Source organism: Lissotriton vulgaris, chromosome 2_1 (assembly GCF_964263255.1).
Source record: "Lissotriton vulgaris chromosome 2_1, aLisVul1.2, whole genome shotgun sequence".
Lineage (NCBI taxonomy): Eukaryota > Metazoa > Chordata > Amphibia > Caudata > Salamandridae > Lissotriton > Lissotriton vulgaris.
Window position 1 is genome coordinate 358,304,837 of NC_141687.1, and position 17,229 is coordinate 358,322,065.

General features: G+C 44.3%; 1 protein-coding gene across 1 annotated transcript in view; it reads right to left on the minus strand.

Annotated features, from left to right (window-relative positions):
- Positions 1-12,312, minus strand: part of LOC147730348 (uncharacterized) — a 222,362-nt gene extending 210,050 nt beyond the window's left edge. The window contains exon 1 of the mRNA XM_086955154.1: positions 12,177-12,312. The gene's annotated coding sequence lies outside the window, so the exon portion shown is untranslated. The remainder of the gene's footprint in view (positions 1-12,176) is intronic.
- Positions 12,313-17,229: the final 4,917 nt, after the last annotated feature.

Here is a 17,229-nt window from a genome sequence, read left to right on the forward strand (position 1 = left end):
GACTTGCGATATGTCCGGGATACACTAAGCACTAGTAATAATGTATACAAGGATGTTATATATATTCTTTATTCAATCAAAAATATGATCATTTACAAAATTTAAAAAACAAACGTATTATAAAATCTTTAAAAATTTTAAATACAATATTTCATAGGAATCAAAAAAAATCGAACATTAACAGCACCAGAAAAATATGTATACAATACATGGTTCCATTCCCAGGAACTATATTAATATGCATCAACCAAACGTTTTTCCAAGTACACTTTTGCACAGTTTTGACCTTCTCCACCATGCGTACAGCAAGAATCTCGATATTGTAAGAACACGCCATTTTGTGGTGTCAGATCTAAAAATTTGCAGTGCTTCGCTGGGGCATGTAATCGACAATAAACGACAAGCTGGAGCTACCCAGGTTTTCCTGTAGTCAGTGTAGGAGGGACAGCAAAAGAGAAAGTGATCAAGAGACTCTTATCGAGTATACCATGTCGGACAATATGGTGTTACAGCTGCATTTCCCCACACGCTTCTTCTAGAGTTTAGAGGTAGAGCCCCAAGTCTAAATTGAATATACAGGGCTTTTGCCTGTAGGGGTTGAATGTCGTCCATGAATGGACGAAAGCTATACCTACCTTTAAAATTTAGAAAACTAGTAGTTAAAGTGCAGTGTGCAAAGCCTTCTACACTTTGGAATTCCATATGCTCCCAGAACTTTTTTTAATAAGGGGAATCGTCAGTTTAGAAATAGACCCAGGGTCCTCCCAAATGCACCCCAACCCTAATACCAGGAACCATTCCTTAATTTTATTAAACCATTTGATGCGGCACGATTGTTTATGCAAAACAATCAATTCTTCCAGAGCCACCTTTAGTGGGACCTGTGTGTTACTGGTCCAGATTCTGATCCAATACAAGAGTGCCCTTAGAGAAGCAAAATGATCTATTGGTTTTAAGCCAAGGTCTAGTCTTAGTGACAATAGGGGTGTGCTTACAGGTAAATTCAAGATCGCCCTGATGAATTGGTTTTCGGCTACGGCAAGATCTTTTAGATATTCTAGCCCCCACAGCTCTGCTCCATAAAGGGCTGCTCCTAGGCCTTTAGCCCTATGGAGTTCCAGAATAGGCAACACCGGGCAGTATGGAGATGCCCTGGGCCTCCTCACTATTGCACAATCAGCATGTTAGAGGGTCAAAGTGCTCCTCTCAATTTGGGGTGTCCATACCAGCCTGTCACTAATGCATACACCCAAGTAGTCGAAGCACTTGACCTGCTTCAATGCTTGCGTACCCAGCATGAGTTTGCCCTCGTTTGATTTATAAGGAATAAAAGTCATACATTTTGTTTTGGAACAGTTTATTTCTAGCCCCTTTTGCCTGCATACTTTATCAAATGTATTCAGAAGGTTCTGGATCCCTTTTGGTGTTCTAGAGATAAGCAAAGTGTCTTCTGCAAAAAGCAGAAAAGGAACTACGCGGCCCACTAATCTTTGGGGGGGGGGGAGGGGGAAATCGCCACCACAGTTGTACAATTCTTCGATCAATCCATTAATATAGATGGTGAATAGGGTTGGGGCGAGGACACATCCTTGACGTATACCATTCCGTACCGATATGTCTTTTGTCAAACTACCGTCAGTGGTCCACCTGACTTTTGCATATGTATTGTGATGTCCTGTATCTGATGTTGCATGGATGTTTCATAACTACTCACACATTGTATTACTTCTTGAAATGAGGTGCCTTATTTACCCGTTCCAAAGACTAAGTGTTATTTCCTTAAAAAGATGACAAGTTGTTTTTTAAAGCTCTGGAAATTCGAGAGCACAGAATATGGCTGTGTTTAAGTTTGCCAAGTTGCTACCCTGCCAGGGTATGGCTGGGCTAGTTCATAGCCCTTCTCATTCTTATATACTGTATCATAACACAATAACACAGGGTAGCTTTGCTGTTACAATGCTTTTGGGTCTGGCAAGCTGATGTAATTCAGAGGTATGTTCTTTATGAAATAAAAGATGTGTGTGCTTACATAGGGCTATGTCCTTCAGGATGAGGGTACAATAAATAGGCAAGTCCACAGTGCAGGGTTACTGTAAACATGTATGCCTTCTCCAGTGCACCCTATTAGCAGTGTAACATGTCTAGGATATGAAAAGTTCTTATTAGCGAGTGTAGTCTAATATAGATTCTGATTAGTGGGCTTAGTTTGTGGTGTCTCTCACTGTTCATATATCTCCATACTTGGGTATTTTTTCTATGCAAACCAGCAATATTTCCTTGAGAAGGTGAATAGTTACTTAAAATTGTTTGTTGGTATGGCCCTTCTCTTGTGAGTTACCTTCATCATCACTTTGTTCTCTTCCTTGGACACTGGGCAGCTTACACTTATTTTGATGTGCAGCTGATATCTCTTACTATCAGATGTATGGTCCATTCTTTGTATTCTTGTGAATTAATTCTAGTGGTACGGATCCAGGGTGAGATGTTCTATGGTTGTGCATGGGTAACATGAGAGGGGTTTGTATATAGGTATGCCAACAATAAGAACATGAGAGATGTCATCTGCTAGATATGAAGGTGACAACCTTTTGAGGGCAGTGTGTAACTCTTAAAAACAAATGCTTAGCCCCAAACGTTTCCTTAGGGTCCCACTGCTGAATGCCAGGGTTGCCATTACCCTTTTTTTTTTACTACCGTTCATTTTCCTTCAACTTTACCTTCTTCTTGCAAGTTCTTTTTATCCACTTTCTGCCTTCATCGTTGTTGTTCTCTCTTTCTTTCTCCATCTTCATTTTCCGTCTTGCCCTGGGTCATGGTCTGTTGGTGAAAAATTAGCCCCAACCTCCTAAAAAGAGTGCAGGTGTCCACCACATACACATTATGAGGTGGGTACAGCTGAGCAAGCATATTTTGCACAGAAAGGCAGTCTCACCTATGAAGAGCACAGCCAGCTAAAACAATCCAATCTACCTGGAAAAGAGCTGCATGTGAAATAGTACTCCTGGTGGCACAGTTAGCTTGTTCAATCTTCTGTAAAGGAAGTTTTACACTGACAAAAGGAAACATTGTTTCATGTGTAGTTTAAAAAAGTGATAGTCTCCTGCCTAAATAAGGAGTGTTAGTGTATGTACTTCTTGTTCCTTGGCTTCATAATCCACTTCACAATCTTTGCAACCATGCTGGATGGTTTCCAAACATGGAAAGGATGTCGCTCACGTCCCATTCCTTGGCCACTCATCAATGTGATAAGTTTCAGCACGGTTTTCTGCAGTTACTTGGGTCTCACTCAGGTCAATATCCCCAACTCATACCTTTAGATGTTCCTAATAATTTTATTTTATTTATTTTATTTATTTTATATTCTTATAAAGCGCCAGACTAGACCCCCGAAGGGGTATCTCTGCGCTATTGCTGCAACAAAGAGAGTTCTGATTTTAATTGTGTGTCCAAACTGAAGGTAGAAAGCTACAGGGCATTATTTGCTAGGGTACAGATAGGTTTTTAAAATTTTCCGGAAAGTCATGTGACTAGAGAGAGATCTTAATTCCGGGGGCAGAGAATTCCAGAGTATTGGTCCGGCATGGGCTAATGCACGGCCGCCTTGTCTGGTCTTTTTTACTCTGGGTACTTGCAGTAACTGCTGATGACTGGAGCGCAAAAGGCGCCCTGGAGTGTAGGGCTGGAAGATTTTGGTCATGTATTTTGGGCCCTCCCCTATCATACTCTTATGGATAGTACATAGAGTTTTAAACTGGACTTGTTTCCTCACTGGAAGCCAGTGGAGTCTCCTCAGCAGGGGACATGAGGGTGTCCTTGGAGGGGCATTCAGGATAATCCTTGCAGCTGTGTTTTGGATTACCTGTAGCTTACTAAGTTGCTCCTCGTTAGCTCCAAGGAGCAAACCGTTGCAGTAATCAACCCTGCTGATGACAAGAGCCTGTACAAGCGTCTTTCTGTGATGGTCCGGTATGTAGGGGAAGACACGTCTTAACATACCAATAGCCCGAAAGCAGGTTCCAGCAACTTGATTGACGTGGCCTTTAAAAGTAAGTTGCTGGTCAAAAAGCACTCCCAAATTCCTGAATGTACTCTTGGGAATAGGGACAGGGCCCAGCTCTAAGGCCACCAATCAGATGCCCAGTGTGTCGCCGCTTGCCCAAAACACATGACCTCCGTTTTCCCTACATTACACTGCAGACAGTTTGATGACATCCATTCTGCAATGGCTCTCATGCCATCTGCAAAAGATCTTTTTATTGCAGGTGTAAGGTTTTTGAAGGGAAAAAGGAGTTGGGTGTCGTCGGCATACGACACCGGGGTGAAACCGAAAGATCTTGCTAAGTTGGCTAAGGGGGCCACATACACATGAAAGAGTGTAGGACTCAAGCACGAGCCTTGTGGCACTCCCTTATTGAGCTCCCTAAGAGTGGATTTGTGGGAGCCCAGCCTAACTTCTTGATAACGACCAGTCAAAAAGCTCTTCATCTATGCCAGAGCCTCTCCCTCTACACCCACCTCGCCCAGGCGGTTGAGGAGCACCGTGTGAGACACCGTATCAAAAGCGGCGGAAAGGTCCAACAGCACCAGAATCATTGAGCTGCCATCATCCAGTGCCATTTTGATGTTGTTGGTCACCGTCTGAAGGGCTGATTCTGTGCTGTGGTTTGGCCTGAACCCTGATTGCGAATAGTCCAGGCCGTCCGTCGCTTCAAGATGTTGAGAAAGATAGGTGTTCACGTGCCTCTCCGTAACCTTGCCCAGGTAGGGTAGGAGGGAGATAGGTCGTAAATTAGAGAGGTCTGTCCATGGGGAAGATGCTTTTTTTCTAATCGGGTTCACCACCGCCTTTTTCCAGTCTGCTGGAACCTGGCCTTTTGTTAGTGAGATGTTCACCATATCTAATATGGGAGGTCCCAGAAGGGAAATCATGGGGCCAACCATCTTGGCGGGAATAAGGTCACTTGGCGACCCTGATTTAATTTGGCTGCAAAGGGAGAGGAGCTCTGTATTAGTAATTGGAGGAAAGGATGTTAGAAGTATTTTATTGTTGTTTGTTGCCGGGGTCAGAGGAGGACCATTGGTAATTTTATTTATAGCGCTGTTGGCTGCTACTATTTTTTCATAAATGTTATTTATTTTATCCTCAAAAAAAGTCGAAACTTCATCACATAGGTCTTGTGAGAAGTCCTCTGAGCTCTCACATGCAGTCGGTTTAATAAAATTCTGCAGGATATTAAAAAGCTCCTTAGAGCAATTGCCTGCTTGTGATATCTGTAGCGTTATGTGCTGTTTTCTGGCAAGTTTAATATTCTTGTAGTACTTTGATTGAGCATCTAAGAAAGCAGCTCTGCTACTCTCGGTTTTGCTTTTTCTCCAAGCTTTCTCAGCTCGCCTACAGTTTTGCTTTTCTGCTCTCAATTCGTAGGTATACCAGCTATCTTGTTTGGACACAGGATACTGTTTATGCTTTTTTAAGGGGGCTACAATGTCGATGGCTTGCTTAATAGAAATGTTAAGTTTAGCTAAGGCCGTATCAGCTGTGTCTGTTGCCAAAATTTCCGGATCTTTCCAGAATTCCTGGATCTTATTAACAGTGACTTTGTGCCATTGTCGTCGCCAGGTGGGGGGAAAAGAGACACTCTTTGCAGTACTTAGTGGAGTTACTAATAAGAATTCTAACATTGAGTGGTCTGTCCATGACATTTCTTTTGCTGGGGAGCAGATGACTTTAGCACAATTAGAGAAAAGTAAATCCAGCATATGTCCTCCTCTATGAGTGGGGCCTTGGTTTTGTAATTCTAGACCTAAGTTAGAGAGGTCAGTAATCAGGTCAGTGGATTCGGAAAGTGTGGGTAAATCTACATGTATATTAAAATCACCCAAAAGAAGGAAATCTTCTTTGGATTTAATGTGAGGGGCTAAAATTTCCTGGAGAGTAAGTGCGAATTTAGGGTTGGGTCCTGGGGGGGTCGATAGACCAGAGCACCTTTCCAGGTGATGTGGTTAGTAAGTGTAAGTTTAAAAATCATTATTTCTAACTGTGGGTGCATGTGTTGTTCACTAATAGTCACTTTTATGCAATCTTTATGTATAATAGCAAGACCACCTCCAGTTTTAATGTCTCTATCTAAATGTTTGATTTTATACCCAGAGGGAATCCCCATAGCAATGGCAGTGACTGTGTGGGGTTTTAGCCATGTTTCAACAAGAAAACAAATATCTGGCTGCATAGTATGAATTAGATCCCAAACCTCATGTTGGTGTTTGGGTAGAGATCGCACATTTAGGAGAAAGCTCTTAAGGCCCAGTAAGGGGGATTTAGGGTCTGAGGGAGGTATGTCATTCTTTGAAAGACGCCGACATTGCAGACAGGAGAAGGCTCCCTCTACACGGTCCCATGGTATTTTGGTGCTACATAGCAACGGTGGTCTAAGGGTCAAGTAGTAAATTTTTATTTGCACAGTTAATTAAAACCAATGCAATACAATACAAAATATGAATTGAAGTAAAACACAATATAAAATCACATATGTTTTAAAACCATCATGGTGTGAACATTGCTGTTCTGTTAATCCTAATTATAAAAAGATCGTATTGGCCTCTCATTTGTCACACAAGTATTTAGACAGTAGAGATAGTTTATATTATAAAACAGATTAAGATCAATCGGTTCAAGAATCAAGTCCTGGCATTTTTTCCTCCACAGCCTTTAAAGATTTTACAAGGCTGCAGCTCAGTTGAGGGTCCTGAGATGAAAAGCAGGTAAGGACTGCACTCCTTCGTGTACGTGTCCCGTGTCGAATAAAATGGTGTCTCAAAAGAAATTTCCGCTCCTCTTGCATTTTCTCACAAGAGCATAGCAGATGAAGCATATCTTCTTACATGTTACCACATAGCCGGCATAGCGTGCCTGCTTTCTTTTTTAGCCAGTGTGGGAGATGCTGAATGCAGGGCAACAGACCTAGCCTGTACCTTAAAAAGCACATTTTGGTCTTTGGCATAGCCCAGACCAAAGTAGTTCTGGGGAGTTTTTGCCGAATATGAATTAAAAATCATCCAAGCATGCGTTCTTTTTGAGAAATCTGCTTTATCTTGTACCCACGACTGTTGTTTAATCGACTTCTTTACCAATTTATTAAACGTTTTGTGATCTGAGGAGGAAGCCCAGAGCTGTTCCAGCCCGGTATTTACAAGACTTTTTGCTAAATATTTAGCTGCTGGCGAGGTCGGAGACTGCTCTATCTCCCTCCACAGATATTCGTTCAGTGTTCCTTGTGCAGATTTCCTCACTTTGTCCCATACACAGATATAGGCCCCCTGACGTGCCAGGAGCTGTTGTTGGATGCCAAACTCCAGCCTAATCTGTGGTGGGGAGGTTCGCTTAGGAAGGCTAAAAATTATTCTATATGCGGCTTTGATTGTGCTGTCGAGTATTGTTGCATCTCTGCCTCGTAGGACCTCACTTCCATAAGTTATTGTAGGCAGTAATTTGTCTCAAATAACTTGTACCAAAGGTGTTACAGATGGACCAGTTAGCTTGTTATTCAGTGTTTTTAAAGCAATTGCCAGAGCAAGTCCTTTGCCTCTAATGCTAGACCTTTGCACACTGAATCGACCGCCGTTATCAATCTTCACGCCTATTTATATGTTGGCGTGTGTTTGATACAAGTGTTGTTCCAAAACCACAAGAAGATTTTTCTTTTTCTTTTACTAATAGTCATAGTTTGGGTTTTCTCGAGGTTTACTATTAGGTCATTTGCCTTGGAATAGCTCTGTGTGGTGTTCAGGAGGTTTTGAAGCCCTACTTAAGTGTGGCTTATTAAAACAATGTCGTCCGCATATAAGAGGCATGGTAGATTAAGCCCTCCTAGTTTAGGAGCATGTGAATTGCAGTTGTTCAAAATTGGAGCCAGGTCGCCCAAACACAGATTAAACAGTGTTGGGGCCAAGACACAGCCCTGCTTGAGGCCATTGTTGGTATGTATGCGCCTCGACAGCAGTGAGCCGTCCCCCACCTTTATCTGTATCCAAGTCTCCGTGTGCAAGTTTATTAACAGGTCCAACAGTGGTTTTAAAATCCCCCAGCCGTTTAATTTTGACCATAGAAGATTCCGGTTAATGTTGTCAAAAGCCGCTTTATAGTCTATGTAGCAGAGATGTAGGGGCAGTTTTTTTGTCTCTGCCTTGTCTATTAGTAGGCCCATGGCTAGTATATTGGTTGTCGTACCCACTGATTTAACAAAGCCTGTCTGATAAACCGGTATCAGAGATTACTTTGTGGCCCATGCCTGTAGTTCCTCCAGCAGTAGGCCTGCGAAGTACTTTGCCTCATTATCGATTAGGGCCACTAATCAATAGTTTTGAGGGAGAGCCCTATCCCCTGCTTTATATATTGGGGTAATGATAGAGCCCTTCTAGGAGCCTGGCAAGATGTTCGAGGTCCTGATTTCCAAAAAAAGGGGTCCAAGAGCTGCTGCCCAGTAACCCACATCTTGCTTGAAGAGGATTGGCGGGATCCCTTTTGGTCCCGGAGCTCCTTCCCTTCTGCCTTTTTGATTTGGCATTTAATGTTGTGTTGCAGTTTTGAGGGATTAATTAATTCATATCCGTCTTTAGTGTTTGTGCACAATTGTGTTTGTTGTGCATTATCGACTTTGTGGTCTATTCTGATGTTGGAGTTAGATAAGTCCCGGTTGTTGGGTGGGTCTTGATTGAAGTGCTTACCAAGATAGAGTGCCCATGTTTCCTCTGTGATATTAGATGAAACCCCCAAGTTTGCTGGACATGTTAGGGAGTGAACAGTTTTCCAAAACCTTGCCCCATCATTCTGTTTAATATCGGAGTGGAGTTTTGCCCACAAGTTGTCCTCCATTTTTTTGGTTGCCTCCCATTTCAGATTTTTTAGTTTGGATTTCAGTGTCCGAAGATGGTTTTGCTTTACTTTTTCATTGGGATCCAACTGTATTTCCCTCATTAAACGGTAAATCATGTTTTTTGTTTCCTTAATTTTTTCTCTGTACACTCGCGATAGGTTGTCCATATTGCTGAGCTTTGCATATACTTTGGGCTTCGTTGCATAATTCGACATGATGGTTGTAAATTGTTCCCATTTTATGATTTCATTTGATCCAGTGCGCTCCATAAAGTGTTGTTGTGCCTTTCCTATTAAAGTTTTGCCCATCGCTGCAGAGTACTTAATTTTTTCAAAATTGACAGTATGGATAGTCTCTTTTGGGGCATTTGATCACTCGAATATAGGTCTCGCAATGTCCAGGGCAATTTCCTGAGGGCAGTGGTCACAGTCAGTTTTTTTTCCTATCCGGAACGAGGTTGTGTAGTGAAAGAGAGGTAGTGAGATAAAGGTGTAATCTAATATACTGTTTGCTCTTGTTGAATGATAAGTTGGGGCTGGCGGGCTATCTCCCACAAATCTACCGTTTAGGGCTCTGATATTGAAGTGTTCCAGTTCTTCAAGTGTCTGCGCTCCCAATTTTGTTTGTTTGGCTATTTGTAGTTTCTCTTGCAATGGTAGGTCCCAAGTTATATTTTGAGCTAAAATTACCTCTTCTTGTGGCATACCCATGAGGTTAAAGTTGAAATCCCCTGTAAGCACAATGTTAGTTGTTGATCGTCCCGTAATGCACTCCTCCAAAAGATGTATAGTTCCTTTGCTGCTATTTTTTCCCTTTAGGATGGATATAAGCGTTGATGAGAATGCAGTCAGTATTGGCTTTGCCTAAACCTGGTGGTGCTAGGGCCAGCTTAATTGTAGGAGTACCTACCGAAGAAGGCCCAATTTCTTCTATCTTGACAAAACTAGTGGTTGCTACGTATGTTGCTAGGCCGCCTTTAAGGTGCCCATACTTAGCTGTCCTTTTGGCACCTGTGAAAAAACGTAAATACCCCTGGAGGTGTGGGGGTTCGGCGAGCCATGTTTCCTGTAAAGCCACTATGTCGAAAGATCTTATATAAGCTACAAATTCTGGGTCCAGCATTTTAGTGGCATAATTCAGTTTTGCATTTCTACTTACATCAACTTTCAAACGATGCTGAAACTTTGAAGCGATGTGGCTAAGATTTAAACTTATTGGCATGCTCCACATAGATCTCTTGCAGTACTAGACTTTGAAAACAAACAGATAATTAATCTGTACATCTCTCTGTTCAATATTTTTCTCTGTCTATTTAGACCTTTCAGAAATGTTTAAATCCCTCCAATGTTTCATGTTTTTCCTTTAATGATGTTGATTATTAGATTCTTGGATGGAAAAATGTCCTTCCTGTATTCTTTTAGGACATCGAAAGATGTGGGCCTAAAGCGGAAGTAGTAAATTTTTGTGGGTTTAGTTTGTGTTAGTGTATAGACCAATCCACATTCTCTCTTAATTATAAACTCATATCAGGTTTCAGAGGCTAGGTTGACAATGGTGGGAGTAAGAATACAGAACAACTGCAGCCTGTATAAAAAGCAATAAACACACTACCAGTGGTTGGAAGTGGCAGTGGAATGGGTTTCAGCATAATGAACTTGATAATGGCATCCATATGAAACTGTCTTGGTATCGCATGTCTTACTTCACTAACGTTCATACATCTACTGGACTCTCCTCTGCCACTGTAATCCATCGGCATATGCTAACCGATGGCTCACTGCACATTGCCATGTGGATGATACTCAGTCTAGGATAGTAGATTCTATCGCCCACCACAACAAACGATACCTGATGCATGGGATTTTTTAAGTGCTTTTGTTACATGTATGTTAGGGATTTAATGAGGTAAAAGGTCTCACTAATTACTCATTTTTTGCGGTTAAACATCCTGTGGCAATATAGCACTGTCAATAATGTCTGAATTAATATTAGTCTATAATTTCCCAATTATGACCACCTTTTATAGGGAATATTTTTTGCCATCCTCAGAACGTCGATTGCAATGTGCAACTTGCAATTTTTTTTATAACGATCAAAGTGTGCAAAAATTGTCAGTGTGTATAAAAGGTGTATGCTTGGTAGGATAATAAAATGTACAGTTTTCATATTAACAATTGCAGTTTCTAGCATTTTTAATACAATGCCTTGCCTGTACTTTGTTATTGGTGCCACGTTTGTAGCACTTAGTGGCTTGTCCACTACAATTAGTCAGGCATCAACCTTCATCCACATTTGGGCTGTAAATTTCTTGAGACCGGGATTTCAAGACAGGCTTAAGTACTGATCAGCTTTCATTTGTTACATCTCGTAACCTGATCAAACATACGTGTGGTCTTAAGATTTGATGCCTCTTCCTATTATGCCATATGCCGTGATGTCACTTGCATGCTGCATTTGTGCCCGGAGAACATGCTCAGCTGTAGTTGTTTTGCTATACAAGAAAGCAAAAATTGCCTAGTTTTACCTTCCATCATTTAAGGGCAATTTAGCATTCGGTTGCTTTTTCCCTGAGCCCAGAACCCATTTAGTGCAGAACTTTTCACGCTTGCGCTGGGGCTCGATGAACTAGGGTGCAGTCTGCAAGTGAGAAATACACTGGAGAATGAGTGAGACCCAATCGCTGACAGTGAGTGAGTGACACGAATGAGGTCTCGTGGAAAGTTTGGATGGCATGTGCAGGATGAATGTGTCCGACACCCCCAAGGTGGCCAAGTGATGTACTGGATGGAAAGGGTTAATGTGTCGCCAATGAAGGAAGGCCCAAGAATCTGGGACACCTCGAGCTCGAGCAGAGCGCGGGCAGCGGCCCCGTACGCTCCACGCTCCTGAGATGGCTTTACTCATGTGTGTGATACAAATACAATCCAATGTATGACATAACCAAACATAACATAATAATAAGCGCTGCCCTATGGCGGGGCAGACACGTTCTACCGGCGCTCTCTGAGGATGGGGAGCTGCAAGTCTGGAAATAAGCAAAGCAGGAGAGAGTGGGAAACGCACTTTTATTCTTAAACAGGTAAACGTGGCGAGGAAGGCTCGGACTGTGGTGAGGCAGTTTCCCGGTGTAATGCTGCAAACACAGATATATTACACTTGTACTATCGCACGTCCGCCAATAACTTGGTCTGGTAGCGCTTTTACCAGCAGACGCATCACGCGTCAACGAGACAAACACTGCTTGCAGCCTCTGGAATCCAAAGTTTCAGGTAGGTTTTTTTTAGCAACTTCTAAGAAACTTACCGGTTCGCTATGCTTGAATTCCTGAGACTGGAGCCCTGAATCTCTACAGTCCGTCCCACACCCAGCCTCTGCGCACTGTGCAGCCAGAGCCCCTCGCAACAAACAGGACACTGCCTCGCGAGGCATCTGCGCGCGCCCGAGAGGAGCGGGGCGGGCAGGGGGTGTGGCTGATGATCCCGGGTAAATGGTTTGTCTGGCGTCGTGTGTCACGCGAAGAGAGTTCCAGAACGACAAACTTGACATCGACTTTAACCTGGTCATCAAACCCAAATGTTAAAGGGAAGCCACGTGCTCTTACTGTAATCGCACACCGGCCAAACATGTCTGGGCCACAAGCCAATAACAAACGGAATCCTTGGAAAAGCCTGTGCAGGGTGACTGCAGCTTTACAGGACGAGTACAGACACTTCTCGGCGGTATTACCCAATCTAGTGATAAGACTGTTTATTTAGTGAGATAGTAGCAGCACCCTTTGGAAGGAAGGCTCCACTTTTAAAGGAACAGTCCACAGTGAGGCTGCTATATGTTTAAAGAGCATTGGCAAAGCCAATAGGTGTCTCTTATGCAAGAGCTATTGGTTTTGCCAATATGTTTCAGCAGTGTTGTACACCAAAATGGCTGCTGTTCAGCATGGCTAAAATAGAGTAGGGTAAAGGAGAGTGGCGTGGAGTGTGGTAAAATGACGTTGAGTGGAGTGTTATGAAGTAGCCTAGAGTGGCGTGGGGTGGTGGGTATACAACGTTTAGCACGCAATTTTTAAAACGCACTACCATTACAACGCAGGCATTACCACGCATACCATTACAACGCATTGCGCTGGGGGGCGCTCTAGGATAGGGAATAGGTTTAATTTTATATTCAACACCTTCCCTAGTGTCCACAGGGACTGGAGTTGGAATATAAAATTATACTTACCACTATCCAGCACCTCAAAGCGCTATGCGTTGTAACGGTATTCGTTGTAAATACCGCGTTGTAAAGGTATGCGTGGTAATAGTATGCGTGCTAACGTCATACATCCGGGGTGGTGTACAGTTGAGTGGTGTGAAGTGCAGTGTCATGGAGGGAGTGGAGTGGAAGGAGTAGAGATGAGTGGAGTACAGTGTCAGAGTGGAGTGGCATAGAGTGTTCTGGAATGGTGTAGAGCAGAGGGAAGTAGCGTTGAGGGTGTTGTATAGTGGTGTACAGCGGAGTAGATTGTCACAGTGGAGCGGCATAGAGTGATGTAGAGTGTCAGTCGAGCAGAGTTTAATGAAGTACAGCATCATAGAGTGGAGTAGAGTGGCGCAGAGTGAACTAGAGTGACGCAGAGTGCAGTAGAGTGGCACAGAGTGGGGTGTTGCAGGGTAGATTGCAGTGGCATAGAGTGCATCAATGCAGAGTAGAGTGTCCGTGCAGTGTCGTAGAGTTTAGTGTGGTGATGTAAAGTGCATTGGTTTAGAGTGAAGTAGCGTGCAGTGGCGTAGAGTGCAGTGGCATAGAGTAGAATATTTCAAAGTATAGTGGCGTAAAGGGCAGTGGTGCAAAGTAGCTAGCTTAGGTGCAGTGGTGTAGGGTGCATCGGTTTTGAGTAAAGTGCTGTCGAGTGCATTGGCATAGAGGAAATTGGTTTAGAGCACAGTTGCATAGCGTAGAGTGCAGTGACAGAGTGGATTAAAGTGCAGTGGCATAGAGTGCAGTGGCACAGAGCAGATTGTTATACAGCAGAGTGAAGTGGTGCAGGGCAAAGTATAGTGGTGCAGTATAGAGCACAGTGGCATAGAGTAGAGTGGCACAGCATTGATGATAGTGGCAAAGAGTGCCTAACAATGTCTATTTGTAAAGTGCACGTTTACCTCGTAGTCATTTTAGTGCACAATAACAGATGTTATTGTTACACAACTCAATGGTACTCATTTTATCGACCTCAGATGGATGAAAGGCTGGGTCTCTTGGCCGCTGCAAATAGTAGATTGTTTCAGAGTAGAGTGAAGTGGTGTAGAGTGAAGTGGTGTAGAATGGAGTGGTGTAGAATGGAGTGGTGTGGAGTGGTGTAGAGTGGGGCAGGGTAGAGTAGGCTGGTACAGGGTAGTAGCATAGAATGCATTGGCATAGAATGCAGTGTTGTGGAGTTTTGTGGAGTGGTGCAGAGCAGAGTGGTGCAGAGCGGAGTGGCATAGACTGTAGTCGTGTAGAGTGCAGTATCAGAGAGCAGTGTTGCACAGTAGAGTAGCGTGGAGTGCATTGGCGTAGAGTGCATTAGAGTGGTGCAGAGTAGAGTGCAGTAGCACAGAGTAAAGTGGCATAGAGTTCAGTCGCAGAGAGTGCAGTACTGCAGAGTAGAATCACAATACACGTCAGAAATGGCTCAAGAAACGACAGAAGGGGGGCGCTAGAGGGTGCATAGCGGAATGACTGCCTCCTAAGACAGCTTCGCTGGCCAGGTCAGTTTGCAATGAAACAGTGCGTTTAGAGGATTTCACCTACACTTTTAAGGACAGGTACTGCTGTCGGAATACTTCGGCTCTAATATGTGCAGAGTGAAGGAATGAACCAGTGTTGACAGGGTCAGAAATCAGGGGAGGAAGCTGAGCACCGGACAGCCCGGAATCTGCGCAAGATGGCGGCACCCTATGGTGATACTCAGGCGGAGTCGGAATGGTGACGCTCAGTAAATCTCCGGCGTCCAAAAAGGTACACAGCGCATTATTGATCAAACCTCACATGTGGTGCTGTTTTGGATGAGCTGTTGCAGGGCGCAGATGGTACCAGAGACGAGGTGCCCTTGATTACAGTACGGACCTCGTAGGCTGGGACAAAATGGCGCCTCGCACTGCCGGCGACTGTCCTCTGTAGTATACAGCGCACTGTGTTGCCGCAATGTTCTAGCGATAATCAGAGGCATCAACCTGCGCACTACTGTTGTGACTGCTATCCCCAAACCCATGGCGTGCCCCGATAGATGACCACGACTTTGATCAACGTAAAGTAGCGTTTCATTACCTGCTACACACACATGGCCTTCTGTAACTACAGACTGTCATAGCACAATGTACTTTTGCAATAGACATGGGAGGAACATCTATCAATGGCCAGCACTGCACTGCGGCATATTTGTGAGGCAGCTAATCTGTGCGGACTGATTGAGATATTGCCGGGTGCAGCGGTGGATAACCCACGTCTGGCATCCTGCTGTGTGACACACCCGAACTACCCACTGCGGTCCTGGATATGTGTGTGGGTGATCTGTAGACTTTGGCACGGTGCAGCTGTTTGTTGGGGTCCTCTTTCGTTGATGCAGCACGGGTGGCATGCGTATCCAGAGGCCATATCGGGTGACGTTACCCCTGGCTGCTTCGGTGCCATACTGAGTCCGAACTATAACACACGCTGCTGAAATTTTGTTGGGACTCGTCCATATCTTAACAGCAACCCTACAAATTGTGAGAGGAAACTACTTCTGCGCTGGAGGCCCTTCCACCTGCTGCAGTGTGCCATTGACAATTCTCTAGACTGGCGACATTGCGAAACGCGAAGTTGAGAAAGCTTGAAAAACAGCAATCCAAGCTGTCCTTCGAGGCGAAGAATCACACCAAAGGCGCAACAGCACAATCGGACACGGAACCTGATGATAACGCGGCGACAACTAGCGGTATGGAACACATGCTGCAGGCCTAACAGCAGAGCCTTCAGGACATAAATGGGACACTAGACATCATTACACAACGGGTCGACAACATGGCGGCTAAATTAGATAAACATGGTGAACGTCTGGTCGAGGCAGAAACTAGGCTCTCTACAGTAGAAGATGAATCCCATGCCACAACCCAAAAATTTTCAGAAATGGAGAAGGTGTTGGAGGTCATCCGCAACAAGGCAGAGGACTTGGAAGCGAAGTCCCGCAGGAATAACGGGCGTGCCGGAATCCACTAACACCGGTAGAATGGATATGTACGTGGAAGAGATGATCCGTAGTTTGTTTGGTACAGAGTCCTTCTCAACAGTCCTGCTGGTGGAGCGCGCACACAGATCCCTCGTACCAAGGCCGAAACCAAGCGCTCCTCCACGCCCTATTGTCGCCGGCATTTTTAACTACAGAGACGGGGACACTATTTTGAGGCTGTCTTGTGAGAAGCGTGACAACTACCAAGGTAAAGCGTTGGAGTTTTATCCGGATTTCACAGTGGCAGTCCAACTTGCGTGCAAAGAATACAGCTCGGCGAAAAATAAGTTGCGTGAGTTGGGGATTGAATATGCCATGCTTTACCCAGCACGACTTAAAGTGACACACGATGGCCGCTCCACCATTCATCCAACACCACAGCCTGTGCAAGACTTTCTTAAGAACTGCAATCCCAGGCGCAAGGAGGAAAACCGGGAGGAGCAGTACCAAGACTCAGACTGAGCGGTCACTGGTGTGGTAAGCAGAATTACATTCCTGTAACCTGAGACTGCTAAGACACACAAACGCACTGAGGTTCATTCGTTGTACTGACATCACTCTGAATCCACAATACAGACCTACAGGATTTGGTCATATTCGAAGGTCCACATTCTATAGGAACATTGCTGGTGCCATGTGCCCCTGACAATGCAATGTGCTGTTCTATTGTAGGTTGCAGGGGATATGTTTAGCTCGGAGGGTGGCGTGGGCACACTGGCGAGTCACTCGCGCTGACCGACAACTTCATTCTTGAAACATGCTCTCTATCACAAGACTGTCTAAAAAACTGGTGCCGGCAGCGCTGAGAGGATGGTCTGTACTAGGTCCAGTGCTCCCTGCATACCACTGACATATATTGTTCACAAATGGTAATGAATCCGCAGACACTGTCAGGAGGACTATATGCTGCATGACTCATTTGTGCCTTGCAATGGGAACTGTGTTTACAGGCCGGTCCTAGCTATTACGTCCAATAATATGGTGTATTGAGGGCTCTGTTGGGAGGATGAGACTGGAAATAGGAACTAGGAGTTAGTTACCTCCCATGTACGCTACTACTGTCCGTACTATTTAGCAGTTACAGTCAGATCCTACCTCATCCATGTAACTAGCGAGTGTGAGAAGGTGGCC